The sequence below is a fragment of the Phascolarctos cinereus genome, unplaced genomic scaffold, assembly GCF_003287225.1.
Source record: "Phascolarctos cinereus isolate Bilbo 61053 unplaced genomic scaffold, phaCin_HiC Scaffold_9;HRSCAF=440, whole genome shotgun sequence".
Taxonomy (NCBI): Eukaryota; Metazoa; Chordata; class Mammalia; order Diprotodontia; family Phascolarctidae; genus Phascolarctos; species Phascolarctos cinereus.
The window spans coordinates 190,101,684-190,121,215 of record NW_027556402.1 but is presented as its reverse complement, the minus strand read 5'-3'; the positions used below and the strand labels follow the sequence as shown (position 1 = coordinate 190,121,215).

The window sequence follows — 19,532 nt, the reverse complement described above, 5'->3', positions numbered from 1 at the left end:
ATTAATGTTTGATTTGTTGGTGATCTCTCCACTGACATTGCTGTAGTCACTGTGTGTAATTTTCATGCTTCTGCTTATCTCACTTTGTATCAATTCATATATCTTCCCATAGTTCTGGCCATAAAAGTGTAACCTCCGTATCTGATGGCAAGGATGCTGCTGAACTGATTGAAAAAAAAATAGCTCTCTGGATACTTTTGCAACAAGTTCGATATAAGGATTCTCTAGACTTTGTTTTGTCCCCTGAAGGGAGCAAAAAAATTGATGGGTGATCTGTTTTCCTTTAGTCTCCTTACATAACTTGTAGGCTAGTGTCAGAAACTGGGATCTCCCTCATTTGGGAATGATTTTTCCTTCCTTGAATCTTGCATCAAACACTGTCCCTCTCTTATGTGTTCATCACTTTCCATTTTATATTATGGTTAATTGAGTACAAATCTGTAGCCCTTTAATATATTGGAAGATCCATGAAGGCAGAGGTATCCTATTCTTTTTTGTATCTTCTTCTATAGCCTCTCTCAGTGCTCCAATATTTAATGGATCCTTGTTCAGCTGATAGTTTGAAAAATAAACAAACAAATTCACAGGTAGGGGAAGAGGAATGGGTATAAACAACATTCCTTATTCACTTTCTCTATCTATAGCCCTGAACAATATTTCCCAAACTAGAAAATCATTCCAAAGATTACTTAAAAATGTTCTCTTGTGTAAATGTCTCTTTTTGACACTTTAACAAATGGAATACTAGCCTGAATAGATGAATCTGGTAGGTAAGAGAATCCTAATCTCATGGATGGTGGGTTTCTCATCCTGAGAAGCTTCTTTTTTTTCCTTCTGTAAATATTATATGTCAGAATTCAGCAATTTCAGAAGCATTCAAACCCTTAAAAATTATAGGTGGGCCTTTGCAAGTTTTTGAATATCCATGGGTCCTTTGAAAACAAATTAGATTGGATGGGATTTGTGGCACTAGAAATCATTTCCTCTTAGGAGAAAGAATTGAAAGAGGCTTTTTTGAAAAAAAGAGATTCTAGAAATATTTTTCCCCATGATTTTGCTATGTGATCCATTATTATCAGCTGTTTTCTGTGACCCAAGATGATGATGATGACCACAATTTTGATGGGATTCTAAGCTTTCTGAAGCACTTTGCTCACAACAGCCTTGTAAGGCAGGCATCATTATGGTCATTTCACAGATGCACTCCCTCTTTTCACTGGCATCACCTTTATATCTGACAAAATGCTGACTGAATCACATTCCTCCATTTTCCAGAGCCTTGTCAGAAATTGATGGATGAGTTAGTTACAGTGACACCAAGTGAAATTGAAGTCTTTTAAAAGTGGTGGTAGATAAGAAACCCTTCATTTATTGGGCCTAGGAATATTTTAAATGTCAGACTGGCTTATCCAGCCTAAGATTCAGTGTTTAACAGTATCCACAAGGGACATTTTATGGGAGTGTGATAGAGAATCTATGTAGTGTAGCAGAGAGAGAATTGAATTTGTAGTCTGGAGATCATGGTTCAAATTCCAGTTCTGACCTTTGCAGGCCATTGTGACCTCGGGCAGGTGACTTGCTAACTTGAGGCTTCTGTTTCATCATCTGTCAAAAAGGGAATTAATAGCCCACTTCACAGGTTTGTTGGGATGCAGGTCCTTTATAAATGTTAGAATCTTATAGAAGTGGGAGTCAATCAGAGAAACAAAAGAAGGGGGGAAATTCCCTGTGTCTAATTAACTGATGTGGAGACTATTAGGACTCTAGCATTTGAGAGATTAGCACTGAATGAAATCATTCAATAAACCATGCATTGCCATGCCTTCTATGCTCAAATTATAGCTTAGCCCCGAGGGAGATAGAGAGACGCAAGTTACAGTCCCTGTATTCATGGGAACTTACAGTCTAGTAGAAGAGGTAAGATAATAAATAACTGTAATCCAAAACAGAATATAGTAAGTGCATAATTAAGGATTGTAGGAATATAGATTTAGGGCTAGAAAGGACCTTAGGGGTCACCTATTCTAGTCTCGTTTTATAGACACTTAGATTAAAGCAAGTTGCCCAAGGGAATATAGCTAGTCAGTAGAGGATCCAGGATTTTAACTGAGGTCCTCTGATCCTATGGTACAACTAGGAGGTATAACGGATAGAGCGCTGGGCCTGGAGTTAGGTAGACCTGAGTTCAAATCTGATCTCAGACACTTACTAGCTGTGTGACTCTGGGCAAATTGCTTAGCCCTTATTTGCCTCAGTTTTTACATTTGTAAAATGAGATGATAATAGCATCTACCTCCCAGGGTTGTTGTGAGGATTGAATGAGTTATTCATTCATTCATTAACACAGTGTCTGGCACTTAAGTAAGTGCTATATAAATGTTATCATTATCATCATCATCATCATCATCATCATCATCATCATCATCATCACTATACCTAATGCTCTTTCCACTTCCTTTATCACATTTCCTGTTGGTAATAAAGTACGTGAATTCATAGGACTGGGCCACCTCCAGTCATACTGATGAATATCTGGCCACTGGACGCAAGTTGGCTCTGGAGGAGAAAGTGAGGCTGGTGACTTTGCACAGCTTTCCCTCACTCATATCAAAGTCAATTGCAAGTCATGTCATCATCTCCCTGATGTCATGGTCTTCTTCGAGAATGAAGGACAAACGCAATGAATACATAGGAAAGAAACATGGTTACCTGAGAGGAAGTGAGAGGTAATCAGGGAAGGTTTCATGTGGCACAAAGTGGAGGGAAGATGAAACACAGGACCAAGTAAGGCAATTTAATCACAAAAGAATGTATCAGATTGTGCTGAAAACTTGTAGACTCAGATTGTGATGTCAGTCATTTTCTATCTCTTTACATATCTTTAATACATCTATAATTTGATATTTAGATATCCATGTTGGTGCCTCATCCACTCCTTGGATTATAAGCATCATCTAGGTAAGAATTTTGCCTTTATGTAAACTTTTCATCTCCATAGATCCTCATACAGCGCTCCATACACAGTAGACACTTAATAATTGCTGTTTTGTATGGTGATCTTAACAGTTCCTTTCTACCTTTAAATCCCAACTCCTTATTAGTAGAGGTTGTTTTTTTCATTTTATTTATGGCACTAGCACAGTGTCTGACATACGGTAGATGCTTAATAAATTTTTGTTAAATGAGTCTACATGATTTATAAAAGATGTTTTTTTAAAAGAACATTCTTAGCATATTTCCTGGGCTGGTACTCATCCAGGGAAGTTCTGTTCCCCCCCCCCTTCCACCGCTTTACTTTTGGCTTTAAACCTCAGTGAAGGTAACTATTTCCCCTTAATTTAATCTTTGATCAAAAAGAAGGAGGAGAGGTTGAATAGTAGCCTGCTATTTGTTTATTAGAGAGTTTTAAAGTTTATACAGTGCCCCATATACTTTATCTTTTTTGATTCTAACAACGGGTAGGAAATGGAAGTACCCATTTGGCAGATGAGGAAATTGAAACACAAAAAATTAAGTGAATTACCCAAAATCATGCAAATACAAAGTAGGAGAACTACAAAAGCTCTTTCCACTATGTCACAACTGCTTTTGGAGCTCATCAAATGAATTCTAGAGCTAGAAGCTTTTGACAGACTCTAGTCCAACCTCTTAGTTTTATTGAGGAAGAAACCAAGGCTCAGTTAAGTAAAGTGACATGCTAGGTCACTCAGGGATTTAGTGTCAGACCTATGTCTCTTAACCAGACCAGAGTTCTTTCCTTTCCTGAAATAATGAGGAGACAAATATTTTATTTTTTAAATTTTATTTTCAGTTCCAAATTCTCTCTCTCTCCAGCCTCTCTCTCACCTGTTGAAAAGGCAAGAAATGCAACATATCCATTATAATATGAAGTTTTACAAAACATATTTCCTGATTAGCTGTGTTCTGGAAAAAAAGTAAGCAAAATAAAGAGTGAAAATATGCTTTAATCTGCATTCTGAATCCATCAGTTTTCTATCTGGAGGTGGATAGCATTTTATATTATTTTACATCCTTCTGAGTTGTTATAGATCATTGTATTGACAAGTTACTAAATCTTTCACAATTGATTATTTTTACAATTTTGGTATTACTGTGTAGATTATTCTTCTGGTTCTGCTCACTTCACCTTGTATCAGTTCGTATAAGTCTTTCCAGGTTTTTCTGAAACCATCCTATTCATTATTTCTTACAGTACAGTAGTATTCCATCACATCCATATATCATAACATGCTCAACCATTCCCAAATTCCTGGATATTACTCCAGTTCTTTGCTACCACAAAAAGAGCTGCTATCAATATTTTTGTGTTACATATAGGTTTGTATTTCCTTTTCATTTGATCTCCTTGGGGTATAGTCCTAGTAGCGATACTGTTGGGTCAATGGGTATGCACAGTTTTTATAGCTCTTTGGGCAGAGTTCCAAATTGTTCTCCAGAACGGTTGAACAAGTTCATAGTTCCACCTACAGTACATTTGTGTTCCTATTTTCTCATATCCTCTCTAGCATTTATCTTATTTTTTTGTTTGCTGTCATCTTAGTTGATCTGATGAGTATGAGATAGTACCTCAGAGTTGTTTTAATTGAAGCAAATCACTTAAAGTAAAGAATGCAAAGTCCTTAGTAGATGATCTATTCTTACTACAATTTTTTTTCCAAATGCTTCTTTTGACCAGCAGCCTACTATCTACTTCCTGTTTGCTTTAGATAACGCTGAGCTGGAATCCAGATTTGATTAGAGCTCACTATTATCAGTGTGTATCCAGATGTCTATATCTATATACATACATTAAAATAGTAGTTTATTTCCCTCCCATTGCATGTAAAAAAAATTTTTTAACATTTGTTTTTTTTTTTAAGTTTTAAGTTCCAAATTCTATTTCTCCCTTTTCTCCTCCATCCCTGAGATGGTAAGCAATCTGATATAGTTATACACATGTAATCATGTAAAACATTTTCATATTAGTCATTTGGTGAAAGATAACTAGAACAAAAAAAAGAAGAAAAAAAGAAAGTGAAAAAGTTTGCTTCAGTCTGTATATACGTATGTTAAATCATACATACATATATGCACACATACACACACGTATATATACACACATATGCATAAACATATACACCCATACACATATACACATATACATCCATACACATATATACACACATCCATACACACATGCATACACAAACATATGCATATGTACACATGCATACATATGCATGTGTGTGTGTGTGTGTGCGTGTGTGTATATACACCATCCATTGTAATTCTCTTCCTGGCAATAAAGGTTTCAAGAACAAACCTGGCAGAATTACATCTAAAATTTGCTACAAGTGAAAGTGTGTAAGCAAATAGGGTTTATTTACATATGGACATATATATGTACTATATAAATGCATATGTGTAGTACATTAAATATATACATGCCTATATACACACATGTATTTGTGTATATATACTTGTGCATGCACGCAGATATACACATTCACCTTGTATATACATTTTCATAGAAATTAGCATGTATGTATATGCATTTATATGTTGCATCTAAATGATTTATATGTTTAGATAGGGATAGGAACTAGATTTGTCATTTCATTAGTAGAAGTCTTCTCTGGGATTAGGAAATGCCCTTTACTAATTCCTTTTGTGAGACTTACAGTCTTAGGATGTTGCCTAAAGCCCCAGGAGGTTGAATCACAGGCCTGGGATCACGTAGCCAGTATATGACAGAGACAGAACGTGACATCAGCTTTTCCTGGCTCCAAGGCCAGCACTCTAGCCATGGCATACCTGCATAATATTATGCTTGCTTTTTAAAGTGGGAGTTTTACAGGCTTCCACCCAAGGAATTAAATTGGATGGTATAATTCCATGACCACAGTATAGTTAACTGTCTCTTATTTTTAAGGAGTGAGGTTTAAATTGATATAGAACAAATGGAATGCATGGAATTAATTTTGAAGCAGGAGTTTGTAGGAAATAATCTCCAGCTCTGATAAAACCACCCCCAGGTTTCTTGGTGTACAGTCTTACCTGAAATCTTTCAGACTTGTTTTCAGATTTTTGAGTTGGTGCCACTCAGCTGTATCCTCTCCACCCCTCCACCCCAATGTGAGCACTGTTTTTTAATAAGGGGCTTTATTAAGTGATGAGGAGAGCATGTAAAAAAAAAAAGATATCTAAAACAATGATCCCTGCCATCAAGGAGCTTCCAGTTGAATCAGAGAATAATAGAGAATTTTTGGCACCATCTACATCAAACCCTATGTAGTGCCAAATCTTTAATTGCAGTGATTTATCAATTCACTAAAACAGTACTGCCCCCTTGTCATACAATATTTTTAATATTGGAATTTAAAAATATATTAATAGAATATTCTACTTATTTTGGCCTGTGCAAATGCAGATAACCAGTTACATCCTTCATTAGTGGAATTAAGACTCTAACCTAGTATAGTTAGTAATATTGAGTATTGTTTTTGATCAAGTAAGAGAATGATGTAAGATCTGTGTTGTGCAGGTAACCCCCATATTGGGAATATTTAAATTCCTCTCTTTGACACCTCATCTTGTGTCCTGAGAAGTCCTTTTCTAACACTGATACCCTTTGTTATGGGTTTTACCAGAACAGTGGCTACTCATTGGCATTCTTGCCCTTTGCTCTTTACCTCTTCTCCACCTCTGTCTTTTCCTTGGGAGCTGTCCAGCCTCCAACCAAAGGAAGCATCCAGTTCCATTGACTGAAGGGTGGTCAGACCTACTCTTTGTGCTACATTGTGCATTGATAGAAAAATGATACCATGGACACCTCCTAGGACACCTCTGACCAGAAAAGGATATGGGCTGCTCACATAGCCACAATGAAAGACAATTGATAGGCAATCAACACACATTTATTAAGTACCGACTATGTGCCAGGCACTGTGCTAGGCACTTGGGATAGAAATATAAAGGATTAGATTCTAATGGGAAAGACTTCATCCCTAAGATGGTGTTTGGACTTTGTGGTAAAAGGAGAGAGTGTGTTTCAGGTACATAGGATGAGTGGTTCAAGAGTATCATGTAGGAGGGACAGAGAGAAAAATACTCCAATTGGATTATAGCATACAAGAGGAGCAGTCAAATCCAGTATGACCGGTGAGATACCTTGGAGCTAGGTTCCAAAGGGCTTTACAAGCTTAACTGAAGGGCTTCTCTTTCCCACTAAAGTTAGCCAAAGAAGGGAGTCGCGTTATTGGTTCCGTACTTAAGGAAAATTGCTTTGTCAGCAGTGTGCAGAAAGTACTAGAGTGAGGAGAGATTTTGGAGGCTGATATAATACCTTAGGCAAGAGGTGATATAGGCCAGAATTTAGGTGGTTAACTATAAGAACGAAGTGAAAGGGATAGGATGCAAGATATATTGTGAAGGGTAAAATGGTGAAATTTGGCAAGATATTTTAATATATCAGGTGAGAGGGAATGGGGAGTTGAGAATAACGCAGGATTTGTGAACCTGGGAGACTAGAAGAATGGTAGTACCTTTGACAGAAACAGGGGAGCTTGGAAGAGAAGACTAAGGTGAGATATTGGCCACAGATTAACATAGACACGCACAGACACAAATGCACACACGTGGTGTCCCCCCGAAATCCTTGTGTTTTCTGTGGAGCGGCGATAATTAAACCCATGGGAGCTAGTGAGGTTACTCTCAATAAAGGGTATGTGGGAGGAGAAGGGAAGAGAGCCTGAGACAGAGCTTTGAGGAACACTGTCCACATTGGTAGTCACGGCATCAATAACTCAATAACATTTCTGGGGGCGGAGCCAAGACGGCGGAGTGAAAGCAGTGGCTCGCGTGAGCTCTCCCCCAAACCCCTCCAAATACTCATAAAAATGGCTCTGAACACATTCGGAGGCAGCAGAACCCGCAAAAAGACAGGGTGAAACAACTTTCCAGCCCAAGACAACCTGGAGGATTGATCAGAAAGGTGGATCGCGCTGGGCTGGGCGCGCAGGCCTCAGCGAACCTGGAGCAGGCCTCAGAGGACTGAATCGCGGGCAGCTGTGGAGGTTGCCAGGCTCATCAATCCACCAATGCCAAAGACAACTGAGAAGGTCAGTGGGAAAACTCTGTCGCTCAGAGAGGAAGGCGGGGTCTCAGCTCCATTCCCAAGAGCGTGGCCCTGGGACGGGGCAGCTGCTTCCCGAGCTTCTGGCCCACAGACTGAGGGGGAATCCAGTGGCTGATCAGAGAGGGATTGCAGGGATCTCTTTGCCAGTGCTGAGGCAGGAATCTCTTGCTTTGCCCGTGTGTGGATCTGGGTCACAGTTCTGGGCGGCAGTGCTGGGGTGAGGAGGAGCGCTGGCGTGGTGGAGCTTGTAGTGGCTGTGGAGAGGAACCCCTCCTCACAGTTACAGGACAGAAAGGAGTACTTGTGGTCACAGGCCAGGAAAGGAGTAAACACCTCACCCTTATCATACCACCTTGAAGAACTGAAAATTTACAGGTCCCTACAAGTATCTCTGAAAACAGCTGTACAAACCCCTGAAGCTTGGGACAGTACATTCTCCACATTGGAAGCAGACTCTTACCTTAACAAAGAGTTTAAAACTCAAGTAATTGGCTGGATCATGAGCAAGCAGCAAAAAGAGTCAGACTATATTATCTTACTTTGGTGAAAAGAAGATCAAAATATACAACCAGAAGAAGACAACAAAGTCAAAGCTCCTACATCCAAAGCCTCCAAGAAAAATATGAATCAGTCCCAGGCCTTGGAAGAGCTCAAAAGGGATTTTGAGAAGCAAGTAAGGGAAGTAGAGGAAAAACTGGGAAGAGAAATGAGAGTGATGCAAGAAAATCATGAAAAACAAGTCAACAGCTTGCTAAAGGAGACCCAAAAAAATACTGAAGAAAATAACACCTTAAAAAAAGCCTAACCCAAATGGCAAAAGAGGTCCAAAAAGCCAATGAGGAGAAAATGCCCTAAAAAGAAAAATTGGCCAAATGGAAAAGGAAGTCCAAAAGATTACTGAAGAAAATACTTCCTTAAAAATTAGAATAGAGCAATTGGAAGCTAGTGACTTTATGAGAAATCAAGACACTGTAAAACAAATCCAAAAGAATGAAAAATTAGAAAACAATGTGAAATATCTCATTGGAAAAACAACTGGCCTGGAAAATAGATCCAGGAGAGAGAATTTAAAAATTATTGGACTATCTGAAAGCCATGATCAAAAAAAGAGCCTAGACATCATCTTTCAAGAAATTATCAAGGAAAACTGCCCTGATATTTTAGAACCAGAGGGCAAAATGGAAATTGAAAGAATCCACAGATCTCCTCCTGAAAGAGAAGAACTCCGTTGAGAATCAAGAGAAAACACACTCCAAAGAAACAATTCCCCAAAGGAAAACTCCTAGGAATATTGTAGCCAAATTCCAGAGTTCCCAGGTCAAGGAGAAAATCTTACAAGCTGCGAGAAGGAAACAATTCAAGTACTGTGGAAACACAATCAGGATAACACAAGATTTAGCAGTTTCTACATTAAAGGACGGCAGGGCATGGAATATAATATTCCGGAGGGCAAAGGAGATAGGATTGCAACCAAGAATCACCTACCCAGCAAAACTGAGTATAATCCTTCAGGAAGAATATGGTCATTCAGTGAAATAGAGGACTTTCAAGCATTCTTGATGAAAAGACCAGAGCTGAATAGAAAATTTGACTTTCAAATACAGGACTCCAGTGGAACATGAAGAGGCAAACAGGAAAGAGAAATCGTAAGAGATTTATTAAGATTGAACTGTTTACATTCCTGCCTGGAAAGATGATATTTATAACTCATGAGACCTTTGTCAGTATTAGGGTAGTTGGAGGAAAAAAATTATATGTATGTATATAGATAGATAGATAGAAGGCACAGGGTGAGTTGAAGATCAAGGGGTCATATCTGGAGAATACAATTAAGGGATGAGGGAGGATTATACTCAGAGAAGAAAAAAGGGAGAGATAGAATGGGTTAAATTATCTCACAAAGAAAAAACAGAAAAGAAAAGTCTCTTACAGTGGAGGGGAAGCAGGGTAAGGTGAGAGGGAGTGAGTAAATCTTATTCTCATAGGATTTGGCTTAAGGAGGGAATAACATACACATTCAACTGGGTATGGAAGTTTCTCTTACCCTACAAGAAAATAGGGGGAGAAGGGGACAAGAGAGCAGGGGGATGATAGAGAAGAGGGCAGATTGGAAAAGGGTGTAATCAGAAGTAAATACTTCTGAGAAGGAACAGGGTCAAAAGAAAGAATAGAATAAATGGTGGGGCAGGATAGGATTAAGGGAAATAGAGTTAGTTTTTCACAACATATCTACTATGGAAGTGTTTTGCATAACTGCACATGTACAGCCTATATTGAGTTGCTTGCCTTTTCGATGAGGGTGGGTGGGGAGGGAGGAAGAGAGAAAATTTGAAACCTAAAGTTTTAAAAACATATGTTTAAAAAAAAGTTTTCACATGCTATCGGGAAGTAAGAAATACAGGAAATGTGGTACGGAAGTCTATCCTGTACAGGAAAATAGAAGGGGAAGGGGATAAGAGAAGGGGGGAGAGAAAGAAAAGAGGACAGACTAGGAGAAGGGATATGCAGAATGCATTCCATCTAGGGGTGGGGGGAGGGTGAGACGGGGCGAAAATTTGGAACTCAAAAACTTGTGGAATGAATGTTGAAAGGTACAAACAAATAAATTTATATTAAAAAAAACATTTCTGAAGTGTGTGTTATGTGCCAAGCATTGTGTTAAGTGCTGGAGATACAGAAAGAGACAGAGCAGTCCTTGCTCTCAAGAAACTTACAATCTAATAGGAGTTTCCATCTAACATTAAAAGAACTCCACTAAATAAACTCATTTTTATCCAAGTTAGAAAAAGAACATTAATGGGAATTATTAAGAATATCAAGTACCATGGATTTTTAGGGAAAAAAATTGTATCTTAGCAAGCTAATAAATAGTTATAATAGTTATTCAGTGCCTACTATGTGCTTGGCACTGTTTTAAGTGTTGGGAATATAAAAGGAGGCAAAAGATAGTCAGTCCCTGCCTTCAAGGAGCTCACAATCCGAAAGGTGGGGGGGGGGAGAGTCAGAAACAACCAAAAAAAATCTACATGCAAGCTATATACAGGATGAATAGAAATAATTAGCAGAAGGAAGGCACTAGAACTAAGAGAGGTTAGGGAAGGCTTTCTGTAGAAGGAAGGACTTAACAAAATCTAATTTCTGAATCTCAGCTTTGGATGAACAAGAATACTGCATCATAAAATCCTACAACAACCTCCATGCAACAATATATAACAAGAATCTCTATAACATATCAAACATGGTTGTGCAGTCTTCCTTCCTACATATCCACTGTATAACTTTTGTTTCATCCACAGCACAGTGACTGGAGGAAATACTCAGTGAATAACTGAGGTTCTGAATGAATGCATGTAGCATTAGACATAAATAAAGAAGTTTCAGTGTGAGAAATATATATGTATGCATATACATATCTGTCTATCTATCTATCCATCTATCCATCCATCCATCCGTCCATCCGTCTATCCGTCTATCCGTCTATCCGTCTATCCGTCTATCCGTCTATCCGTCTGTCTGTCTGTCTGTCTGTCTATCTATCTAATTTCTGGATCAAACCTAATGGTTAAGAGTGAATTGACCCTACTCCACTGCTCTTTCTGGATTGATCATTAAATATTTTTAGGATGCCTGAATGTCTTGCGGGGTTGTGTGCACATATGCTGTGTGAAAAAAAAGGCTGACATTGTTAAAAGTTTCTAAAATAAAAAAAAGACAAACTATAATTCAGTCATCTATTCAGCTACACAGTGGTTACACTAGGAAAAGCAAAACTTTAATAACCAGGGCTGCTGGTATCAGAAGGCGAATGTTTAGAACACACAGCAGTTGGCTTATTTTTGCAAGTCTTAACCAGGAAAGAGAATGTAGAACAGTTTGCTAAAGCTGTGTCAGCATCTGATCTGGATCTCTCACAGCCAAATATTAATTGTCTTTGCTCATTAGCTTTACGTTGGCTGCATAAGGGTAATTTGTACCACCCCCCCCCTTAAGATATCACAGAATCAGATCTAGAAAGCAACTTGGAAATCTTCTGCTCTAGATTCTTCTTGGATCACAGCAGGAAAGTGAAGGCTAGAGAGGTGAAGTGGTTTGCCAAAGGTCACACAACTAGTAAACAACACTGGTACTGTACTAACTTCCTTCTGGTGGCATATTGTAATTAATTTACCTGCCTTGTAACTCTAGGCAGGCTATTCACCTCTTGGACTTGGGAGGAAGCATAGTGTGGTGGAAAGAAACCCAGATTTGAAGTCATGAGACCTGTCCCTGACTTCACATTTCTGTGACTCAGTTTCCTCATTTGTAAAATAAAGAGTCTGTACTGAAGAATCTCTGAGGTGCCTACCAGTTCTAAATTTATGATCTTCTTTGTGTTTCAGTTTTCATAGCTGACTTGCTGTTGGGACAATGTTTTGAATACCTTCAAGGGCTAAATGCAAGTGTATTGTTTCTTTCCTGCATACTCATTGTCATTGCAGAAGAACAGGCTGTGAAATATATAGGCTAATGCGTGAATAACAGATTTTATGAAATGAGCTCTTCTTTTATCTAATTTCTGCTTGTTTAACTCTCTGTATAAAAAAGAGAATGGAATGACTATCGGTGATTTCCATTTTAAAAAATATATGAGGATCACTTTTTAATATTTAAAAAAACTTTCAGAGGCTCCTATGTGTTGTATTCATTGTGGTTGTGTGTATATTTGGAGTTAAATAAGATAGTGAATTCTGCTCCTTGCAGGGCTTTAAGTGAGTCTAGGTGGCCATGTGTTTTGTATTTAATTTTTAAAAAAATTTGAACTTAACAAACACTTCAAAATTTGTGTTTCTATATAAAGAGGACGAAAAAGAACCATATATAAAACTGTAGATTTTTATCCCCTACTGTTTTAAAAAGAGTACATAAATTCAGTTTGTTGTTTCCTGCCTATCTGTTCTTCCTTCTGAACTTTCTCCTGTACTGCTCTATGCGCTTTAAAAATATTTTAAGCCAGGAGCAGTGGATCATGCCTATAGATCATCCCTGATATTAGAGAGGCTGAGCCAGTGATCACTTGGGTTTGAGAGTTTTGAGGTGAAATAGGGAGAAAGTCTATTGGATGTCAGCATTAGGTCCAGAACCAATATGGTGAGCCTTCATGAGTAGATGCTAACTGGATGTCTAAGGAGGGGGTGAACTGGTTCGTCATTATTAGTATTGCTATCATGCCTGTGATTGGCCACAACACTTCCAGTCTGGGCAATTTAAAATTCAGTGATCCTCCTCTTTTTTTCTCTTCTATTAAAAAAAATCAATCCTTCAATCTGTTCAATCGTTCCTCCACTCAACTAAAAACAGAAAAAAAAATACCTTGTAGCAAATAAGTATAATCAAAAAAGTGAATCCACATGGTGGTTATATAAAAAAAACCCCAAAAAACCCAAACCAAAAAAACCCCAAAAAACAAAAAACAAAAAACCTGAGCCAGATGACTACTCTCAAGTGTGTTAGTTATAATTCCTTTCACAAATATGTTGACTCAGTGGTTACTGAGGTTCCTTCTAATTCTCAGATTCTATAATCCTGTAATGAAGATCAGGATGATAATGTTTATTATGCTTATAAATTTATGGGTGCTTTGAAATAAGTCCCTAACCTCCTAAAGGTTTATGAATCACAGTCTAGAGTTTGTTGGCCTATATTGGTATTCCTTCAAGAAATAATTTTGGTATTAAATTCACTGATTTTGTTGTGTCTAAGATACAAGCATGTGGGAGTAATTAGGCATTATATCGCATCAGGACGTTGTGCCTGGAGTTTTGGCCTCATTACTGACCTCAAGGCTTCACCTTAACATTCCTCCCTGCCTCCTACTTTCAGGAGACTGGCCATCGGGTCAAACCACTCCATTGTTTGGCCCTGAGCTCCCCCTGTTTCCCCAGGCTCCTGTGGTCATCAATTTCCCTGTCCTGGAGCAAGTTCTATATGTAAATGTATATATAACTATTTCTTTACACATTCTGGCTACTGTTAAATCTAAGCTCAGTGAGGGCAAGAACTTTTTTTTCCCCTTTTTCTGTATCTTCAGTGCTTAGCACTAAGTGCTTAGGTATTCATGTTTACTGACTGACTGGCTAACAGGGGCAGCTTTTTCTTATCAGAGCAGACTATCTCATTGCCTTCAAATTATACACTTAATTCCTCCCCACTGTCCCTTCATTTCTCCTCCCTATCCCCCACCCCCATTGACTGTGCCCTCTTCTATTGTTAACAAACTCATCTGCCTCTTATATCTCTTCTTCTCACATTCCTTTCATCATCTGTTGTTCATGGAAACCTAACTTTCTCTTGAAGACATTATATCTTGGCATTCTCCCATGGCTGGTTGCTTCCACCCACCATATCTCTGAAATACAAGGCCAGGAGGAGGAGTTGAACTCCTTGTTCCACACTGACACATTCAGGCCTTCCTTCTGATGCCATCACTCAGCCATTATCTCTCTTCTTCTTTAGAGTTTCTTTTATACTTTCCAAATCGTAGTTGCTGCCATCCATGACCCTCCTGATCACTCTCCCTCCTCCACAGTCTAATATTTAACTCACAGTCTTTTTCTGTACCCTAACCTCTACTCCCTTTCAATACTATGGCTTCTGCATTTCTCAGCCTCCTCAATTCCCATAAGTTTTGTTTCCATTTTATATTAGTTGTTGTGGGAGTAGTCATACCTTAGATGCCTGGCCTCTGCCGTACCTGAATTTATCCAAGGTGCTGGAACTCCTAATTACATCTCTGTTGAATACGACTGAGTGTGTGTGTGTGTGTGTGTGTGTGTGTGTGTGTGTGAAGTAATTTGTGAACCTAAAAGTGCTATAGAAATGTGAGTTGATCTTATTGTTATTATAATTATCATTCTTCTTATTAATTATTAAATTGAGATGACCATGATGTTTGAGACTTTTCATGGGGATGGAGACAGGAAGTAGCATAAGGTGTGATGGAAGGAACATAAGATTAATACAGAAAATATAGGTTTGAATCCTGGTACTACCAAAAACTGACTGCATAAGCTGAGGTAAATCTCTTTACCTTTCTGGGCCTCAATTTCCTCATTTTTGAAATGAAGGAGGAGTTGGACTAGGACGTTTCCATATTTAGGAATTTAGGGGGTCTCTAAAATATGTTAGAGGGAGGCAGAGTCATGGTAGGGGCAAGATTTTGGAATTCAATAAAACAAAGGATTGAAAGTAGAGACATCATGCCAAGGGATGGAGCAGTATTTGGAGCATCAAAAAAAAAACCTCAGACTGGATCAAGAACACATAGGAGCAGAAGCCAATAGCAGGAGCCAAGTTCGACATTCCCTGGAGCAGACAAGGGATTAAGGAAGCCAAGGAAAAGCAAACAAAGCAGGGAGTAGACTGACAGCTGATTGACGACTTTGACTCATGCAGTGCTCTGTCGGGGTGTTCTTCAAAGCTGGCTTTGCAGGTGCCAGCCAAGCTTCCTTATGGTACTGAAAAGGAAAGTGCTGTCATGTGCTAGAAGCCATACAGATTGCTGTGTGTATGATTTAATTCAATCCATCTCAACATGTTCAAAGTAGTTAATGTGTGCCTTGAGCTGAGGCTGTGGAGATGGAAAAATAACATAATGTCTGTCCTCGAGGAACTTACCACACATCCCACTACTCCTGCTTACTAACTGTATGGCCTTGAGCAAAGTGCTTGACCTTTCTGGACTTAAGCTCCCTAATCTGCAAAACGGTAAGGTTGAAGCCTTTCCAGCCTCAAATACCATGTGTGGTCTTTGAGATGAGGGAGTTATATCAAAATGTTAAATTAACTGATTATTCGAAGGTCTTGCAAATAGTTCATGGCAGAGATTTAGTCCAAACCAAATACTCTTTGCACTCCACTACAGTGGTCTTCCGTTACCTACACAATCTTCTCTCTGAGTCTCAGTGAGGATTTAGACATCAGCCTCTTTCCTTGGGTCTTGCTAATCCTATATTCTTTGGTTCATACTCTCCCTGTATGCAAATAGGTAGTAATGGAAGATGAATTTAGTGCCTAGCTGGTAATGTTTATCTAACTACTGTAGGACTCTTCCCAAACACTTAACTCAACCCTAACCTTAGAGGCATCATGGTACAATGAAAAGAGAATTGGCAATAGAGCCAGAGGACCTGGGTGCAAATCTTGCCTCTGTGCCTCCTTGCATGACCGCAGGCATATAATTCTGTCTCTTTGAACCTTAGTTCCCTTACTTATAAAATAGGACTTCTGTCAAGGATGGCAATGCTCCAGTCAAGACAAGATCTGAAAAATACCCCAGGAAAGATGAAAAAGGGTGCCAGATAAAATAAAGATTCAATAAAACACACAAAAAGAACCATTAAAAACTTCTCTATTCAGTCCAAGTCTAACAATAAAACTCTCAGAAGCCAATGGGGATTCTTGTCAGAGTCCCTTTAAAGGGTTCTAAAACCAGCATGATCTCTGGTAGACAGGTCCCAAAGCCAGTGGGATCTAGATCTTGGCCTGTCGAGAGCTCATCAAGGGACAAAGCCAATTCTAAGTAGGTGACCGACAGAGTTGATGAACGCTGGGAAGAGGCAAGCAGACCTCACATGCTGTAGGCTCTTCAGAAACTCTAGAGCTGTCAGGTTCCAGTATCCATTCAGGGATGTCAGAGCTGCACCAAGATACAAAAACCATTCCCAGAGATGATTGTGCAAGGAGATAGAGATGCGCTGAGGCCAGAATGTGCATCATGTCACCAGGAGGTGAAGGCAGAAGAAGAGTTTCAGTCCTGTTCTTTGTTCTCTGTCCTAGGCAAAGGTTGCACAAAGAAAGCATGGTAGTATTGTATGACACAGCCACTCCATGCAGAGTCACAGCAGGACAGCAGCACTATCATGTATAATATTGCTCGGACAAGACCAGGGCCTGGCTACTCCATCTAAGCAGTCGGGAAGGGGCTATTCCTGGTCCTGGACAAAGTCTCAATTAAAGAAAAAACAACTGAGAGTGGAGACATGAGTAAGCAGAAGGAAACTGAAAACAAAGAAAAACAGTATAGTTTAAGATAAGGCCGAGAGGTAATCCCAGAAAAATAGAGTGACTACACAAATAAATATGAGTAGGAACTTAGGAAAAAAGAAGGACTTGATCACAAAATCTCCAAGGGAGCGGATGGAAATAATGAAATGAAATGAAAATGAAATTAGTACACTGAGAGAAACATGGACTAGAACAAACAGAACTCAATGATTGCATGGATCCACAAGAAATATGAAAGCGGAATCAGACTGAAAAGTTAGAAAAATGTGTGAGATTTGTGTTTCTTTGTGTTGTTCACATGTGAAGTGATGATTTGTGAAATACTGCATGGCATTGCCGTAAAGGTAAGAGAAGATAGCTCAAGCAAGAAAATAAAGACATCAAAGACAGCTTCCGTTTTCCCCATTTTCATTGTTTTTGCTTCCAGCTTATAGATAAGAGGGTAATGGAAGGTACAGTAGATTTGGAATCAGAAGATCTGATCGATTCAGCTCCAGGTTAAATACTGGTTCTTCATATTAGCTCTGTAATAATGGAAAATATACTTGTCCTCTCCGGTGATTGGTTTGCTCATCTATAAAATGAAGCCAATTATTTTGCATTACCTAACTCACAGGGTTGTTACTGAGCATTAGATGAAGTAAGAGGCAACATGTATGGAAGTGTTTTGAAATTTTAAAAATTCTATACAGTCCATCATAGGAAGTTGATTTCTTATTCATTAAAATCCACAAAGTTTGAGAGTTTATAGGTGTAGTGTCAGAATCACAGATTTGACTGCACATCCGTTTAGATTCTGTTTTTGGGCAGCTGCTGTTTGATTTCACATGGGGGCTAGCACTTTTTGTATTTGTATGCAGTTTCTTTATGTGCTCAAGCTGAAGTTGATTGTAATAAAAATGAGCAGAATGGTCATTTAGCTTTGTTGTTCTTTGGAAAGAAATGTAGTGTCTTTCTCTGTGTGTGTCCCCCCACCCCATTCCAATGTCATTTTAGATTCTTTAATACTTTTTATTGCTGACATAAAAAATAGAAACAAGCATGAACATTTCCATATACAAAGAAGAACAGGAAAAGAGGATGGCATATAAAACTGAATTTCTATTACATAGAGCTTAGCTTTTTTTTTTAAGCCTATAATAAATTTAACATGGCAATGCCATCATTGCCCTATTTGTCCATTCTCCCTTCTGACATCCTTTTGCTCTTGTATGTGTATTTAAAATGTTTCATTGATTTATTTCTTTTTTATATTACTATCCCTACCCCCTTCTGGGGTAAATTAATTATATGCTTAAACACGCATACAACATGCATGCAAGTTTAATATTACCTCCATCAGTTTTCCCACTCCCAAAAAATTCCATTCTCTGTAGCAAATGAACATATAAAACAAAACACCAAGATTCACAAATGACCATGTCTGAAAATGCCACATCGAATCCTTGCTTTTGAAGAGGCATCATGGCATAAGGGACAGAAAGCCATCCTTGAAGTCAGATGACCTGAATTCAAGTCCTGACTCTGACACATACTAACTGGATGACCCTTGGACTTTAAGCCTCCCACTGTACCAGACAACTTCTCTCAGAACATGATTGCAAATAACTCTTAAACCTTGACTTGCAGCAAAGGTGCTGATCTGAAATGAGTCTTAAATTCCTCATTTGCTCTCTCTGCTGATGACATCATAGATCCTGACAACAACAAAGTTCCAAGTAGTTGCCTGACAAGTCTGAATCCTTCTGAGATTTTTATTCAGTTATTTAAAATATAGTGAAACCAAGGCTCAGAAGGCAAGCATCTCAGGTTTTCATTTTTGTCTTGGTGAGAAGACTAAATTTCCCAATTTCTTTTGGGAAATCAGGCAAAATATTATGCACCTTTTGCTAAACAGTAAGGGAATTTCGGGCAACAAAATGACAGAATTACCATTCATCTACATATTGATGGATCTGTAATCCTATGGATGTGGTTATTACCTCCACTGGTACAGATTATTGCCCATTCATACCTTCATAGCTTATGGTTCCCCTGTCCATATCTTCTATAAATTTTCCACAAAAGGTTTAACCACCATTTTGGAGACCTTGCTGTGAGGTAATTAATATTTTGTGGATATTAGTATTAAACCTGGGCTACCCATCTGTATCCTCCAGTCATGGTTTATGTCTGGTCCATTTACTTTTCCATTCTTATGTTAACTTATCTTTGAAACCTTTTTTTTTTAAAATTCTCATGGATAAGTCTTCTTTGGCAGTATGTGAAGTCTGCCTATGTAGTGCCATGTCTTTCCAATGCCCTTCAGATCATCTGCAATTCTGATTTCTCTGAGACTGTGGTATTCAAGTTC

General features: G+C 38.6%; 1 protein-coding gene across 6 annotated transcripts in view; it reads left to right on the top strand.

Moving 5' to 3' along the window:
* The window catches only part of JAKMIP1 (janus kinase and microtubule interacting protein 1), a 281,093-nt gene that overhangs the window by 72,396 nt on the left and 189,165 nt on the right, over positions 1 to 19,532 (top strand). Inside the window, exon 3 of one of the 6 annotated variants that reach the window (XM_078149013.1) lies at positions 2,909 to 2,958. The exons of the other annotated variants lie outside the window; for them this stretch is intronic. The gene's annotated coding sequence lies outside the window, so the exon portion shown is untranslated. The remainder of the gene's footprint in view (positions 1 to 2,908; positions 2,959 to 19,532) is intronic. 6 annotated transcript variants of the gene reach the window in all.